We start from the raw sequence: 17720 nt of genomic DNA, 5'->3' as shown, positions 1-17720 counted from the left end.
ATAGGCAGAACTGGTACACCTTGGTACCGACTGCAAACAGAACGAAACGTCAATGACTGATGTTGATGGAGATACGAAAATAGCATCCTTTCACTCTATAGATGTGAACCAGTCCCCTTTCTGAAGTAGAGGAAGGATGGAAGCATTTTCCTATGTTCTCAAGAGTGACCATCCAGAAGTGCTGGGGGGGGGGGCAGGGGAGTGATGTACAAGTTTACCTTTCTGAGGTCCAGAATTGTTCAAAAGCTTCCATCCCTTTTCAGAATGGTGAAATAGTGGAGTAGAACCCGTCATGAAGTTGTTGCTTTGGGACCAGCTCTATTGCTCCATGAGACCCTGGAAAAGAACAGTATCTTTTGTTAGCATTGTAATGCAAGAATATTGTACCCAGCTTTTCTGTCTTCTACATCTAAGCTAAGAAGACAGTATTTTAGGCAATATGGTATTTCATGGGGATTAGAACATGTCTGAATTGTATTTTTTTCATTTTCCCTAAATAAATGTTTCTTTGTTTAAGAATATTGAAAAGTTTTGCCTTGGGTGATTCAAGAGGTCTGGTCCAAGCCTACATAGTTTTTTTCCACTTTGTTCCTACACCAATTAGACTAGTCTTTAACATAATCCTAGTTACTCTATTTGTATACCACATTTCTGTATACATTTTTACAATCCTATGCATGTTTACACTGAAGATCTGCTATGTTCAATGGGGCTTACCCCCTAGTAAGTGCGTTTAGGATTGCAACCTAACAGTGTATCTGAAGAAGTGGATACACCTTTGTGTTAAATAGGAAAGGGGCACTTAATATTTAGTACTCTTACCTGTGTCCTTCACCCACTTGTATCTCTATGCATGGAAAGGAAGTGACAGTAAACCCTGAATTTAGGAACCAACATGAAAATGTAAACCTACCACCTTTTCCTGTGTGTGAAAATAATACCCAGACTAGGTCTGAGTTTGAGAAGACTGTTGTCTTAACTAGACTGCTTGCTGGTCCTGTGACACCTTCCTTTACAAATGGAACAAGAACATGTTTTAGAATGTCAACGTTTCAGGTCTGAGAAGACAGAAGGAGCCTCTTGGAGAATCAACAACTTCTAAAGTTTCATTTGACATGATCACTTGGGCAAGCCCATGTCCAAAGGGAACACTTCTAATTGGCTATTAGTTTTGTGCTTTGCTTTGAAATCTGAACATACATGTCAAAGCATACCCATTTATAGCTCCATAGCAGCTTTGGTGGCCAGCCTTGTGTCAGTTTCATCAGGTGGGATTTAGAAATATACAACACAGAGTTCTTTGACACTGTGTCTACCAGAAGCTTGAAGAAAACAGTTGTAGCTGAGTGCAATTCCCAGAGCAGTCAACTCATCCACCTTCCCTCTCTGTAATTGACATGGTGAATCCTACAGCATGAGTTAGCTGTGACACGTTATCCTCTGCCCCTCCAAAATGTCTTGGAGGGTCGTGCTAATGTGACAACTAGCCAGAAAAAGACAGATAAGATGCCATCAGAGCGCCATATGGTAATGGAAGTTATATCTGCCCTCTCAAATGATGACTGGTTCTTCACTTATATGGATTTTAATAGGAAGAAATACAACCTTGGGGAGGGGTTGGGAGATTTCACTTGTATGTTTAGATTGTTAAAAACCTAAGAAACTCACATTTAAACCTACTAATAATACTTCGCATTGGTGTAGAACTTCATCTGCATTATCTATATACTTTTGAACCCAGGAACTTGTCTTCTACAGAGACAGAGCATTGGTCCATCTAGTCCAGGGGTGCAGAACATGAGGCCCACATGTCCAGGGATCCCCAGAAGGCCATTCCTCCTTCCCCCACCCCTTTCCCACAACTGCCAATCAGTTGGTGGTTTCCCAGCTTTTGCATCTCCCCCCCCCCCCAATTCTAAAAGGTTGAAATGTCTCTCCTGAGGCTTAGGGCTTCTTCACACCGAGCTTTTATCCTGCTATTGAGCCTGCTTACCCATGGAAGTTTGCGGGCCCTTTAGATGATGTCATGAACCTCCAGGGCGTCTCCTGGACTAAATTAACTTTATTCTGTTTTTAAATAGATTGGAAATAATGAGCTATCAAATTACCCCACTTGTGTTCCGCTTGAGTTCTCTCGGTGAAAAAGGAAAAGCCGCAAGAAGAGGAGCTAGATCAATGAAACATACGGAAGACTCAGATAAGGGGGAGAAGGGGGGGGGAAGGAAGCACATGTAAATGGAGTCTGTTGTGATCCTGCATTTAAAACGGAAGCGGAAAGCCCCATTTTAAATGCAGGATTTTAGGCTAGTGTAGAGATGCTCTTAGTTACTGGCAGTAATTGCTTTAAGCTAAAATATGCTGATATTTTTGGTGTTTTGGCCCCACCCCTGAGAACTTCTCCAAAACTGAATTTGGCCCTCCAGCGGAAAGGTGTTCAACACCCCTTATCTAGTCATTGTTGTTTGCTATTTTAGCAATGTGGGTGTGTGTGGGGGGGTTCCTAATGAAACGCTTCCAGTCTACACATCTGATTCAAAACAAATGTTAAATACTTTGGTTTTTTAAAAATATTTCATGGACAGCAATGGGCAATAATGCTTTAATTAAATAAGTGCTTAGTGCTAAAGTGCTTAGTGCTAAATAAGTAACTGGATTTCTTTTGAAGTGCTGTTGGAATTTGTTTCTTTTTTCCAAATGGCTGCTCAGGTGAACTGAACTTTCCCCATCCACAGCACTTATGTCACGTCCACTGCATGGACAAAATATAGCAGGATGAACATATAGGAAAAAGTGCAATATCCCTATTAGCGTCGAATGTCAATTGCGATTCCAGTAGTAGTTTACATCAAGACAGCACTAGGGGCCTCATGTCTGGAAGCATCCTGGGACTAGGACTGCCTAGTCCAGCAACAGAATTTACCATCAGAGGCCTTTCTCCAGGTGCCCCTGCCAGCTGAGATTAAACAGGTGGCTACCAAAGAAAAGGCCTTTTCTGTGGTTGTCCCCCATTTATGGATCCTCCTGGCACCTTTATTACTTTCTTTTAGGCACCAAAGTCTGTCCTGTTTATTGGGGCTTTGAGGGCATAGTTTAATGCTGTCGTATTCTCTGGTTTTAGTTACTCACGGTGATAGTTTTGGTTTGGCATACTGGCTGCTGGAACTGTTTTTAACTACTGTGGTGTATTTGAATGGTTACACAGGAACATAGGAAGCTGTCTAATACCGAGTCACTCTATTCATTCATCCAGGGTAGCATTCTCTACACTGACTGACAGCAACTCTTCATAGTTTCAGGTAGACATCTTTCCCAGCCTTACCTGGAGATGCCAGGGATCTTTTGCATGTCATGCATGTGCTCTGTTACTGTGCTATGGCCCTTCCCCATAAGTGGTATGTTTTGTGTGTATTGTGACTATGTATTTATGTATGTATGTATGTATGTATGTATGTATTTATGTTTTGTAGTGAAGCCACCTTGAATGCCATTTATGGTAGAAAGGAATCAAATAAATCTTTTAACAAATAAATATCACTCTCACACACATATACATCATCTATCTGTACAGCACGTTGAGCTCTTAAAAAACTTGTTGTTTTCAATTCACACATTACTTGTACCAGTGATGTGCCAGAAGATGAATACAATGCCCCCTTCTCCACACTACAAGGCTGTCCTTCCTATTACAAGACTGCACCTGCAGGAAAATGGGGTTTCTTCAGTTAGTGGTCCCATCCTATACAGCATGGATGGGCAACTTGTGATCCTCCCAATGATTTGACCTACAAGCCCTTGGCATTGGCTATGCTGGCTAGGGCTGATGGTTGTAGGCTAAACCATCTGGAAGGCCTCAAGTTGCCCACCCTTGCTATACCGAGAAAGAACATCTTAAAGAGAATGGTAATCTTTGTGTTGGTTTATGCATTGATATCTTTATATGCCAGAGGTGGGGAAATTTGGCCCTTCTGGGGTCTCAATCCAACCCTCTGGGGTTGTTCTATTGTCCACCCTTTCCCTGGCCACTTTCCCCTGACTGCCAATCATTTGGTCATTTTCCAGCTTTCACATGGGTTTTTCCCCATGCTAGAAGGTTGAAATGCCTCTCCTAAGTCTTAGTTACTGACTGTAACAGCTGTAGGCTAAAATATGCTGATACGTTTGATATTTTGGATCCACCTACCACTAGAATGTGGCCTCCTCGAGCTTCTCCAAAATAGAATTTGGCCCTTGGGTTGAAAGAGGTCACCCATCCCGGTATATGCTTTCCAATTCTTTAACTAAATATCCGGCTTCAGGGGTTTCTTGCACAGTATCAACTCGTGGAGTGAAATAAAAAAGAAAAGATAATGGGATCACTCCCAGATAAATGGGCCCTATTCATCTTTCCAATGTTGCAAAATAATTTGTTTTGCTACCAAGAAAACATGGGTTATCCATCACCTGATAATCAGGTCTTACCATCAGCCAGTAAATGTGATGCTGAGGTCTGGCACTTCTGACAGCTTCTGGTGCAAAGCATTACCAAAGAGATGTCTGCTCAGTATCTGACATGCTTCTCTTTGCTCACTGTTCCTTTCATAGAATCATAGAATAGTAGGGTTGGAAGGGGCCTACAAGGCCATCGAGTCCAACCCCCTGCTCAATGCAGGAATCCAAGTCACAGCATCCCTGACAGATGGCTGTCCAGCCTCGTCTTGAATGCCTCCAGTGGGGGAGAGCCCACTACCTCCCTAGGTCATGGGTTCCACTGTTGTATTGCTTTAACAGTCAGGAAGTTTTTCCTGATGTTCAGCCAGAATCTGGCTTCCTGTAACTTGAGCCCATTATTCCGTGTCCTGCACTCTGGGATGATCGAGAAGAGATCCTGGCCTTCCTCTCTGTTACAACCTTTCAAGTACTTGAACAGCGCTATCCTATCCCCTCAGTCTTCTCTTCTCAAGGCTAAACATGCCCAGTTCTTTCAGTCTCTCCTCATAGGGCTTTGTTTCCAATCCCCTGATCATCTTTGTTGCCCTCCTCTGAACCCTCTCCAGCTTGTCTGCATCCTTCTTAAAATGTGGTGTCCAGAACTGGACACAGTACTCCAGATGAGGCCTAGCCAGTGCAAGAGTAGCTAGACATGTTAAGAATGAGGCCAGTTTTAATGGCAGAAGCTGCCCTGAATGTGCATTTGCAGCATGAAAGATGAGGTATGTTTTTTTTTTAATTACCAGAAACATACTGAACAAACATTTACTATCAAATGAAAGCCAATTGTTTTTTACTCCAGAGCAGACAAGAACAGTCACTGATATGGTTCACACATAGCAGTGGCAAATCCCACGGTGCATATGCGTACAAGGCACATTCCTTGGCCATGCTGAATATAACAATTAGTAGTTAGGTTAATTTTGGGTTGTTTAACCCATGATTAACCTATAGTGTCTGGTTTTGGACATCACATAACAAGCCCCAATCAGCCTGATTGGGGCCTAAATATTCAAAAAGGCTGCGGAATACATCCAGCACATGCTGTAACAAATTGTGGGTTACTTTACCCACGACTTGCTGCTGTTACATGCGAACAGCCCCATTGTTTCTTTCTCCTAAGAGCCTTTGGTACAACTCTTTTGTTTTAATTGGACCTAGCACTAACTAACCTAATTTAGTCTGCAACACCTCCTCCACAGTCTATCAGTTGCACACTGGGGCTTTCCCACCATACCCAAGAACATATTTTTCACTCCCCTTCCCTTATTCTTTTATTATACTATATTTTTTGATTAACAACTATCCTGAAGAAAAGTTCTAGTGAACTAGAACACCGGCTCTCTAATTTGTGACATTTTATAATAAAAATAATATCCTGCTGCTTCTCTTTGTACAATAATACCAACCCCCCCTTTTTTATTAATATGTACCAGTAGTTAACAACAGGAGTTGAAAGAGCAAGACCTGCTTACTGTAAGTCAGGGGTTAGCAATTGGCGGTATGTCCAGTGGTACAGGGCCAGCTTAAGACACCTTGCCACCGGAGGCAAAGAACATAATGACACCCCCCCCCCATGCCATGTACAACCACTGATTGGGATGTTTCTTCAACATTGCATCCTCCACTGTGCCTGAAGGCAGCAGACTAGCTTAGGGGTACAGGGCAGGTCGCTTGGCAAACGGCTCTCTCGAGGCCCTTGCTGCCGCCTCCAAACATCTGGCACCTCAGGCAACCATGTCACTCTGCCGAATAGCACGGCTGGCCCTGCAGTGGTGCCATTACAGCAGGACTCTGGGGCAGGGGCTTAGGGCCCCACTCAGCAGAATGAGCAGGAGGGCTCCCAAACACAGCGGGCTGGCATATCAGATTTTGAAATAATTACTACATATTACCACTATCTAAAGAGGAGAAGGGACATAACACCCTTTTAAAATTACATGTGTGTCCCCTGAGCCAGATTTGGACCCAGAGTATTACTCCCCCCATCACATAGGTAAAAGTGGAGGATGCTGGGAGTTGTAGTCCAATACATCTGAAGGGCACCAGGTTGAGGATGGCTGGTGTATAGGACTGCAGGCCTAGTCACTTGGCAGGAAACCATTTGGAGAGATGGGCCATGGGACTCTAGTGACCAACAGCCATCTCCTCCTTCACTCAGAGTGGTTCTGTAGCAACAGATGATCACCTTTATGGCACTGGCATTCATAGCCCTCCTTGCTGTCTTTCAGCTACTATCTGCAGCACCTCGAGCTACCAGGAAGTGAGCCTCTCCATATGCAGGAAGCCCTGGCTCTATAGCAGTCTTCCCAACCTGGTGCCCTCCAGATGTTTTGGACTGCAACTCCCAGGATAGGAGCTGAGGTCCAAACATCTGGAGGGCACAAAATTGGGGAAGGCTGTTCTATAGCAGAGCTGAAACTTATAATAATTCTTAACATTTGCATGGCACTTTCAAGTGTTCAAAGTGCTTCACATGCATTATCTAGTTGTAATCTGTAAAACAACCCTGTAAGGCCAGTCAGTGTTATTACCACCCCCCACCCCATATTGCAGACTGAGGCTGAGAGAGAATGGCTTGCCTAGGGCCAACAAATGAGTTCACAGTAGAGGTGAGATTTTTGAATTTTGTGATCTGTTGCTTAGCCTCTTAAGCACTGTGCTACACCAGCTCTCTAGAACCAAAGCTTTAGCTTTTCCAGCTTGACTCACCCAAGGGGTCATGGTTTACACCCAGAGGTTTATTTTAGGCCATGAAAGTCTGTGAGCCAACAAACCCTGTCAGGGCTGGGTCAAGATACATCTAACAAGTCAGCTATGATGCCCCTATTCATTCAGCCGGAAATCCTCCGGGAACATCGTTTCAAGGTCCACCTTGTCATTAAACAAAAACAGTGTTGCTGTTTTGTGTGTGGGGGTTTTGCCCTCACATTGCTTAAAGCTTGGTTTCAGTCATGTGACTCCTGAGGTGCCATTTCAAAATAAACATTTGACTTCATATTTGAGTTAGTTTCCAACACAGATGAGGACACAACATCAGAATGGATTAGTTCCAAGAAAATAGCTCATGTTGAATCACCGTGGGAGAATGTGGTCAGAGAATCAGTCATTTTAGGCAGAGAAGCAATGGTCTGGTTCATTCCAAATAGATTGCAGATGTGAAGACGAGGAGGAGAAGATGATGACCTCTTACTGTTTCTGGTCCTAAAATTATATAGGAGTGAAAGTCTACAACCACCAACACCAGTGCAGACAAAAGTCCTACTTCTCACCAAGGTGAAAAACATGTGTTTAGATTGTGTCACTTCAGACTGCTGTATGGGTTCACATGATTGAACGCCTCTCCATACAAAAAATTCCCTCCACATCAAAAACTAGATGTCAGCGATAAGGAGTCTAGCTTGCCTGACATGCTAGTTTTCTATATTCAGCCAGGGAATCTTTTTTTTGGGGCGGGGGGGGGGTTGCATGGAGGATGTTAAGAGGGTGCTGGTGATTTGTGATTACTTGTAAAGACCTACAAAGCTTGGGGGTATTAAAATACTGTACGTCTGCCTTTTGTACCTTCTTGGTATCTAAAATGTCAAGATCCTGATAAAGGCAGGGGTAGGCAACTTTTGGGGGCCATGGGCACATTTGGTAATTTGAGAAACTGTCCTGGGGCACCACCACAAAATGGCTGACATAGGAGGCATGGCAAACTTCAACTACCATGCCCAAAAGACTGAGTACAAGGCAGAGGTAGGGTCTGAGCCCCAACACACTAAACAGCTCCTTTGAACCCACAGTTTTCAGCTATTTCACAGCAAATTCACCTGCAATTAAGAAAATGTGTTAATTTTTTTTAAAGAATAAGTGGGAGGGGTAGCGCACCTTGGTGGGCCCCAAGAAATGTGTCTGGGGGCGCACTGGTGTCCATGGGCACCATGTTGCCTACCTCTGCCCAAATGGACAGCAAGGATGGCGCAAGGAAGGAATTCCAATTCAAAGAAGGCCAGCATGAATTAATTTCTTTGATATATGCCTAAAATATGTGTGTCATAGGGAGCTGTAAATGGCTGCAGTTCCCTATTTATTTATGACATTAAGGGGCGTGATCTTATGCATGTTTAGACAGAAAAAGTCCTACAACTCCCAACATTCCTCAGCCAGCATGGCTGGCTCGGGAATCCTGGGAGTTGTACAACTTTTTTCTATCTAAACATACATAGGGTTGCACCCCAATACCCTGTGCTTCCTACAAGTTGCTTAGGGCAGTGTACATGGCTCTAACCTTCCCACAACCCATTTAATCCTCACAACATCTCTGAGGTAGTTGAAAGACAGTGACCAGGCTAAGGTGAGAGCTTCATGGCTGAGTTGGGATTTGAACGTGGGTCCCCCCACTCCTAGCCTTGAACAGCATGGCACCCAAATTCCTGATGGAGTGCCTCCTCCCATACCAATCTGCCTATGCTTTAAAAACTTTGGTTGAGGCCCTTCTCCTTAGCGGAGGTGTGTTATGAATGCTCTAAAGAGAGGGACCTTTCTGTGGTAATGCCTCAATGTCTGGAATGCCACCTAAAAAGAGGTACGACTGGTGCCGACACGATCATTTCAGTACCCAGTTAAGACATTTCTATTCGCCCTGACATTCAAAAAGGTTATGTTGCCGCAATCTGCATGTGGTATTTTTATGGTCTTTTACTGTCTCTCAATCTGTAACTCTTATGAAGGGTGTTGTTTTACCATGTTAGTATTTTGTTTAATTCTTACATCCATTGTACAATGACCTGCAATCCATTGGATGAACAGTGGCTTAGAAATATTGTAAGTAAGTAAGTAAGTAAATAAATAGACTAGACAATAACCACTACACTCACTATATGGGTTGTTCAATCTATACTTGGTATAAAACCCGCCTTTGCCTCATTATAATATATGAAATGGCCCAGAAGAGAAAAACTCACATGTAGAGTGAGAGTTGGCACGTAGAGCAACTGGTGTCTTTTTTTACCACTCTTGCCTACCATCTCTGTAGCCTGCCGAAAGAACCCACAAACAACCCTGGTTCTGGTGTCATACATAACAACCCATGGTTTAAACAACTCAGTGTTTACAACCCAACAACAAACCATGGCTACTATTTCTGTGTTGTTCGTGGTTAACAACCCATGGTTTGTAAGTGCACTGGGTTCACACATCATGACTGAATATAGCTGATGACCCCCACCCCTGTAACTTTGAAAAACAAGCCAATAGCTCTTATTTCTGTAAACTGTTATTTCCCTTCTGACTATGATTTCTTGGAGAATATTTCATGGAGAACACGTGCCCTATGCTATTGTACAGGCAGGTTAAGAAGTAGTGGTTGGGTTTTTTTATCTTTGACAATATAGTTAAATGCAAATTTTTAAATTTCAGCTTGTAAAGGACAACTTGTTCTCCACTCACAAAACATTTACCCCATAACATTTTGGCTCACATGAGCCACCCACACAGAAACCAAAACAAGCTGTAGGGAGAAAATAGAAAGAGCATTTGACTGTTGCCCCATTTAAATTAAGAAAGAAAGAAAGAAAGAAAGAAAGAAAGAAAGAAAGAAAGAAAGAAAGCAAGCTCCTTTACACTGTACCATAACACTGTGAAATCCTGCAAGAATGTAAAATAGGTTTAGGAAATGTTAGAAAGTGTTATTGCTGTAATTGCCATTCAGCCATTCTAAAGCTAAATCAATCTTTTCTCACACCTCAAAGTGTGAGATGTGTGAATAATCTGAGAAACATCGTGGAACATAAGGAGATATGGACCTGATCAGTCTCTGGGATGGAGGCCACTGGGAGCCCCATGAAAAAAATCAGGATATGATCATTTCTTTAAATATAGAGATCAGCATGTTCCATGAAATAGTATAATTCTCAGTGTTCACCTCACTACAGGCGCTCTGATTTTGCATATAAAGTTGGCTTATACTAAATCACACCACTGGCACATCTAGATCAGACTTATCTACAACTCTACTAGCGGTAGCTCCCCAGCGTGTCAGACTTGGGTCTTTCCCAGCCCTACCTGGAGATGTCAGAGATTGAACCTGAGGCCTTTGGCATGCAAAGCATGTGCTCTACCCCTGAGCTTCTGCCTTTCCCCTCTGTGCACAGGCTCCCACAGCAAGAAGTCCTTAGTTCTACCATGATACAATCACTTACACTGGGGCATTTTTGACTATATGCAATATTTGGTATTTGATCAATCAGTTGACTGGCATCCCAACTGTAACTGAGTACAGAATAAACCTGTTGCATTCATATCCTGCTTGTGGCTTCCTGGTCAACAGCTGGTTGGCCACTGTGTGAACAGAATTCTGGACTAGATGGACCCTTGGTCTGATCCAGCATGGCTCTTCTTATGTTCTTAAACCACCCCAAGGCCTATGGGCATGTTGCACCATACATTGGGTTGGATCCAGATTTAGTCATGCTTAGAGTAGACCCATTTAAATCAATGGGATTTAAGTTAGTCATGACTAACTTAAGTCCCACTGATTCCAATGGTCTACTCTAAGAATCCAACCTGTCATTTTCTACATCACCCCTTGAACTTGTTGATATCATTCCTCTAACTCACGCTCATTACTCACTGGCTAATATGGGGCCATTCACTACAACTGCAAGTTGTCTATTTAATATAGATTGCAAATTATCCGTACAGAGATCGCATCTATTCTATACTTGGGAAAACATCGTATGCATAAGGTTGCTATATTGAACTCTAGATAATAAATAATTCTTCAAGCATCCAAAGATAGCTGCTGATGACTGGTTCCGTTTTCCATTGAAGAAGCCAGTTGTAAAATATTGCTACAACCATACCCTTACGTTACACAAAGTGAAGACATGTCACCTTTCCTAGGCTTGCTGATGTGATTTTTGATAGGGAAAGAGAAACCTTATGGGCAGTGGATTGATGCCAGGACCTGGAATGTGAGTCAAAGCTGCTTACTAGAGTGGGATTAAAACTATTTTTTGCCCAGTCTTGCACCGTGATACTTCCCCAGATAGTACATCCATTGCTATGGCAATTGTAACTGCCATGTGGAATGTGGTTTATGTAAGCATAATGTGAACCTGTTGGATAATGTATCACAAACATTAGCCATGAAAAACACACATCAGGAGTATTGCCCTAAAAGAATAGAATGTGGTTAGGAACATAGGAAGCTGCCTTATAGTGCGTCAGACCATGGGTCCATCTAGCCCAGTATTGTTGACACTGACTGGCAGCACTCTTTAGGGATTCAGGCTGGATTCTTTCCTAGCCCAACCTGGAGAAGCTGGGGATTGAACCTGGGACCTTCTGGATGCAAAGCAGGTACTCTGCCACTGAGCTACAGCCCCTCCTGCAAGGGGGACACACTTTTTATTATTATTGTGTGTATAGGCCCTGTGCCTTGTTTGAATGTTCATACCAAATTGGATTTTTTTTATTTTATAAAAAATAGGAAGCTGCCTTTGCAAACAAGCTTGGTGATGTTGCAAGCCCCCCCACCCCATTTCTTTTAACAACATCCCAGAGCAATAGGAAGCTGCCTTAATGTCAAACCACAAAGGCAGCTGAGATAACCAAATGACAAATATCCATAGCTGGGGTTTTGTTTTGCTTCATCACATCAGACACACATGCAATACTCTAAGGACTCAGATGCAAATTCGCACAAGGAGTCTTTTTGGAGTCTGTGCATTGTACATCATGTTGATGATGATCATCATCATCACCATCACAGATCATCATAAGAACAAAAATGAGGTGGCTGTTCCATCACATTTTAACCAAAATTACAAAAGGATTGTCACAATGAAGAACAACAATGCTCTTCCATATATGTAATAAAGAACAACACTAAAGTTATTGTCAAGAGCAAGAGCTTTCTTTTGAATCTGCAGGGAAGAGCGTGGGTGTGCACATGCACATGTGTTTGCACGTGTGTGCAAACTTTACACACCTGGGGAGAGTGAGAGATCAAGCTGCCAAAAGGTCCAAAACAATGAAAGAAAAACAAGTAAAGCTGAAGTGAATGATGTGAGAAGTGAACCAAATAACATAAGAACAGCCCTGCTGGATCAGACCTAAAGTCCATGTAGTCTGGTGCCCTGCTTCTGACAGTACGTAGGAAGCTGCCTTATACTGAGCCACACTATGGACCCATCAAGCCCAGTATTGTCATCACTGATGGGCAGCATTTCTCCAGGGTTTCAGGCAGGATTCTTTCCTCGCCCTACCTAGGGAAGCCAGGAATTGAACCTTGGACCTTCTGAATACAGACCTAGGGCTCCTCCACTGAGCTACAGCCCCTCCCTGGTAGCCAGACAGATGCTCATGGGGAGCCCAGAAGCAGGGCAGGGAGGCAAAAGTCCTTCACTGCTGTTTGTGCCTCTCCCACACTAGATATTCAGAGTACAGCCTGGCAGCTATCATGGCTAACAGCCACTGATCAACTATAGGTTTCAATGTGAAACACTGCAGTTCATCAAAAGCAGGGGTAGGGAATCTCTGCCCCTTCCCCTTTCCCCCAACCACTGATAGCTTCCTAGCTTTTGTGCAGTTTTTCCCATTCTAAAAAGCTGAAATATCTCTCCTAAGGCTGTCACTGCCAGTAAGCTACAATATGGTGGTATTGTTTGTGTTTTGGCTGCACTCCTTTTGCCTTTGGCCCTGCCTGGAACTGCCCTTTGAGAGCTTCTCTGAAATTGAATTCCGCCCTCAGGCCGAAAGAAGTTCCCCACTCCTGATCAAGAGATTTAACTCTTTCTCCTGTGGCTTGAACAGGGATAATGTTTTTTGTTTTTTGTTAATCACACGACATGTGTTGCTTAGCTCACCAATGGAAGGATGTCTGTGTTACTACCTAACAACAGTTTTGTGAATGGCCACAGTTAAAGTAATTATCACCATCTGTACTTTCTGCATTTCAATTCCCTCTGTTCAGTGTTAACAATTCTCTGCCCCACTCCCACCCTGCGCCAATGACATCATGCATCTGATGAAGTGGACTGTACTCCATAAAAACTTATGCCATAATAAATGTGTTAGTCTTTAAGGTGCCACAAGACTCTTCGTCGTCTATCCTCCATATATTTCTCCCATCTCCTTTTGTTGTTCAGTCGTTCAGTCATGTCCGACTCTTCGTGACCCCATGGACCATAGCACGCCAGGCCTTCCTGTCCTGCGCTCTCTCCCGGAGTGTGCTCAAGTCCATATTCATTGCATCAGTGATGCTATCTAGCCATCTCATCCTCTGCCATCCCCTTCTCCTTTTGCCTTCAGTCTTTCCCAGCATCAGCGTCTTTTCCAGAGAGTTTTCTCTTCGCATTAGGTGGCCAAAATATTTGAGCTTCAGCTTCAGTATCTGACCTTCCAATGAGCACTCAGGGTTGATTTCCTTTAGTATGTACTGGTTTGACCTCCTTGCAGTCCAGGGGACTCGTAAGAGTCTTCTCCAGCACCACAGTTCAAAAGCATCAATTCTTCGGCACTAAGCCTTCCTTATAGTCCAGCTCTCACAGCCATACGTTACTACTGGGAAAACCATAGCTTTGATTAGATGGACCTTTGTCGACAAAGTGATGTCTCTGCTTCTTACTATGCTGTCTAGGTTTGCCATAGCTTTCCTCCCAAGGAGCAAGCGTCTTTTAATTTCATGGCTACAGTCACCGTCTGCGGTGATCTTGGAGCCCAAGAAAGTAAAATCTGTCACTGCTTGCATTTCTTCCCCTTCTATATGCCAGGAAGTGATGGGGCCAGATGCCATGATCTTCGTTTTTGTAATGTTGAGTTTCAAACCAGCTTTTGCACTCTCCTCTTTCACCCTCAACAAGAGGCTCTTGAGATCCTTTTCACTTTCTGCCATTAGGGTGGTATCATCTGCATATCTGAGGTTGTTGATAATTCTCCCAGCAATCTTAATTCCAACCTGTGATTCATCCAACCTGGCGTTTCTCATGATGTACTCTGCATATAAGTTAAATAAGCAGGGCGACAATATGCAGCCTTGTCGTACTCCTTTCCCAATTTTGAACCAATCGGTTGTTCCATGTCTGGTTCTTACGGTTGCTTCTTGACCCTCGTACAGGTTTCTCAGGAGACAGGTAAGGTGGTCTGGTACTCCCATCACTTTAAGAATTTGCCACAGTTTGTTGTGATCCACACAATCAAAGGCTTTAGCCTAGTCAATGAAGCAGAAATAGATGTTTTTCTGGAATTCTCTTGCTTTCTCCATGATCCAGCGAAAGTTGGCGATTTGATCTCTATTTCTTCTGCCTCTTCGAAACCCAGCTTGTACTTCCGGTAGATCTCAGTTCGCATACTGCTGAAGCCTAGCTTGTAGGATTTTGAGCATCACCTTGCTGGCATGTGAAATGAGCGCAATTGTACGGTAGTTTGAACACTCTTTGGCATTGCCCTTCTTTGGAATTGGAATGTAAACTGACGTTTTCCAGTCTTGTGGCCACTGTTGAGTGTTCCAAATTTGTTGGCATATTGACTTTAACAGCATCATCTTTTAGGATTTTAAATAGCTCAGCTGGAAGACTGTCATCTCCGCTAGCTTTGTTGTTACTAATGCTTCCTAAGGCCCACTTGACTTCACTCTCGAGGATGTCCGGCTCAAGTTCAGTGACCACACTATCAGGGACATTCAGATCTTTCCTGTATAGTTCTTCTGTGTATTCTTTCCACCTCTTCTTAATCTCATCTGCTTCTGTTAGGTCCCTGCCTTCTTTGTCCTTTATCATGCCCGTCTTTGCACAAAACGTTCCCTTGAGATCTCCGATTTTCTTGACGAGATCTCTAGTCTTTCCCATTCTGTTGTTTTCCTCGATTTCTTTGCATTGTTCATTTAAGAAGGCCTTCTTGTCTCTCCTTGCTATTCTCTGGAACTCTGCATTCAGTTGGATATATCTTCCCCTTTCTTCCTTGCTTTTCGCTTCCTTTCTTTGCTCAGCTACTCGTAAAGCCTCATCAGACAGCCACTTGGCTTTCTTGCATTTCTTTTTCTTTGGGATGAATTTAGTTGCTGCCTCCTGAACAATGTTACGGACTTCCGTCCATAGTTCCTCAGGCACTCTGTCTATCAGGTCTAATCCCTGAAATCTATTCCTCACCTCCACTGTATATTCATTAGGGATATGATTGAGGTCATACCTGAATGGTTTTGCGGTTTTCCCTACGTTCTTCAATTTAAGCCAAAATTTTGCAAGAAGCAGCTCATGATCTGAGCCACAGTCAGCTCCAGGTCTTGTTTTGACTGAATGTATAGAGGTTCTCCATCTTTGGCTGCAAAGGACATAATCAATCTGATTTCGATATTGACCATCTGGTGATGTCAATGTGTAGTCGCCTCTTGTGCTGTTGGAAAAGAGTGTTTGCTATGATCAGCGTGTTCTCTTGGCAAAACTCTATTAGCCTTTGTCCTGCTTCATTTTGTACACCAAGGCCATGCCTGCCTGTTATCCCAGTGATTTCTTGACTTCCTACTTTAGCATTCCAATCCCCTATGATGAAGAGGACATCGTTTTTTGGCGTTAGTTCTAGAAGGTGTTGTAGGTCTTCATAGAACCCATCAACCTCAGCTTCTTCGGCCTCAGTGGTTGGGGCATAGACTTGAATTCCTGTGATGCTGAATGGTTTGCCTTGGATTCGTACTGAGATCATTCTATCGTTTTTGAGATTGTACCCCAGTACTGTTTTTCCCACCCTTTTGTTGACTATGAGTGCTACTCCATTTCTTCTAAGGGATTCTTGCCCACAGTAGTAGATATGATGGTCACCTGAATTAAATTCGCCCATGCCTGTCCATTTTAGTTTGCTGATTCCCAAGATGTCGATGTTCAATCTTGCCATCTCATGTTTGACCACCTCCAGCTTACCTTGATTCATTGATCTGACATTCCAGGTTCCTAAACAATATTGTTCTTTACAGCATCGGATTTTCTTTTCACCACCAGACTCATCCACAGCTGAGTGTCCTTTCGGCTTTGGCCCAGCCGCTTCACTCTTTCTGGCGCTACTTGGAAATAGCCTTTGCTCTTCCCCAGTAGTATATTGGACACCTTCCGACCTGAGGGGCTCATCTTCCGGCGTCGTGTCTTTTATCCTTGTGATACGTTCCATGGGGTTTTCTTGGCAAGAATACTGGAGTGGGTTGCCATTTCTTTCTCCAGTGGACCACATTTTGTCAGAACTCTCTACCATGACCTGTCCATCTTGGGTGGCCCTGCACGGCATAGCTTATGGCTTCACTGAGTTACGCAAGCCCCTTCACCACAACAAGGCAGTGATCCATGAAGGGGCTCATCTCCTTTAATGTCATCTAAACTAGTGGGCTTCACCCATCTCGTGGCCGTTAGTTAATTATGCATCCTCTGAAGAAGCATATTCTTTTGACTGTCTTGAATCTATTTCCCATCAATTTAATGAGGTGATGACACTGAGTTCTAGTGTTAAGGGGCAAGGAGACAAAGTTTGCTCTATCCACTTCCCCACACTATGCACAGTTTTATAAGCATCTATAATGTCTCCCCTTAATCACATTTTTTCTAAAGACTCAAATGTTTGGCCTTTCATTGTAGTGCAGGTCCTCCAACTTGCTGAACTTTTTGCTTAGCTTCTTCTGCACCTTTTACAGTTCTATGATATCTCTTTTTGAGACAGGGTGACCAGAACTGTTAACTGTATCATCAGTTCATCTAAGGCAGGGGTGCAGAAGCTCAGGCCCAGGGGCCAAATACACCCCCACTGGGGTCCCAATCCAGCCTTCTAGTGTTCCCCAGTTAACCACACTCCCTTCTCCTGGCCCTACCCTCTTTCCCCTGACTACTGATTATTTCGTTTCCCAACTTTGTGCATTTTATTCTCACTCTAAAAGGTTGAAAAGCTACTCCTACGGCTTAGTTACTGGCAGGAAGAACTTTAAGCTAAAATATGCTGGTATTTTGGGCCTCATCCCTTTTGCCTTCCCCCCACCCCCACCCCCACCCCCTGGAATGCAGCCCCAGATAACTTCTCCAAAATGGAATTTGGCCCTTGGGCTGAAAGAGGTGCAACACCCCTGATCTAAGGGCAATACAGGTATTTCTGACTGAGGGCTCCTAGTGCAACAAATCAAAAGGCATTGTAAAATCCTTAACAGATTTTGTTCTGGAAAGAAAAAAGACAACGGAAGCGATAGGAAAACATGAGACGGTTACAAGTGGAAGGCAATGACATCTGCCCCCCCAAAA

General features: G+C 43.5%; 1 long non-coding RNA gene across 3 annotated transcripts in view; it reads right to left on the bottom strand.

The window, feature by feature from the left end:
* LOC146360202 (uncharacterized) overlaps positions 1 to 17720 on the bottom strand; it is a 237175-nt gene that overhangs the window by 16227 nt on the left and 203228 nt on the right. For all 3 annotated transcript variants that reach the window (XR_014786956.1, XR_014786955.1, XR_014786957.1), the window contains one exon: positions 219 to 336. This is a non-coding gene — a long non-coding RNA (uncharacterized LOC146360202). The remainder of the gene's footprint in view (positions 1 to 218; positions 337 to 17720) is intronic.

This window comes from Heloderma suspectum, chromosome 1 (genome assembly GCF_057233095.1).
Source record: "Heloderma suspectum isolate Gila_16-S chromosome 1, 16-S_ref, whole genome shotgun sequence".
Taxonomy (NCBI): Eukaryota; Metazoa; Chordata; class Lepidosauria; order Squamata; family Helodermatidae; genus Heloderma; species Heloderma suspectum.
Note: the sequence above shows the minus strand (reverse complement) of the source record. Positions and strands in the feature narration are given on the sequence as shown.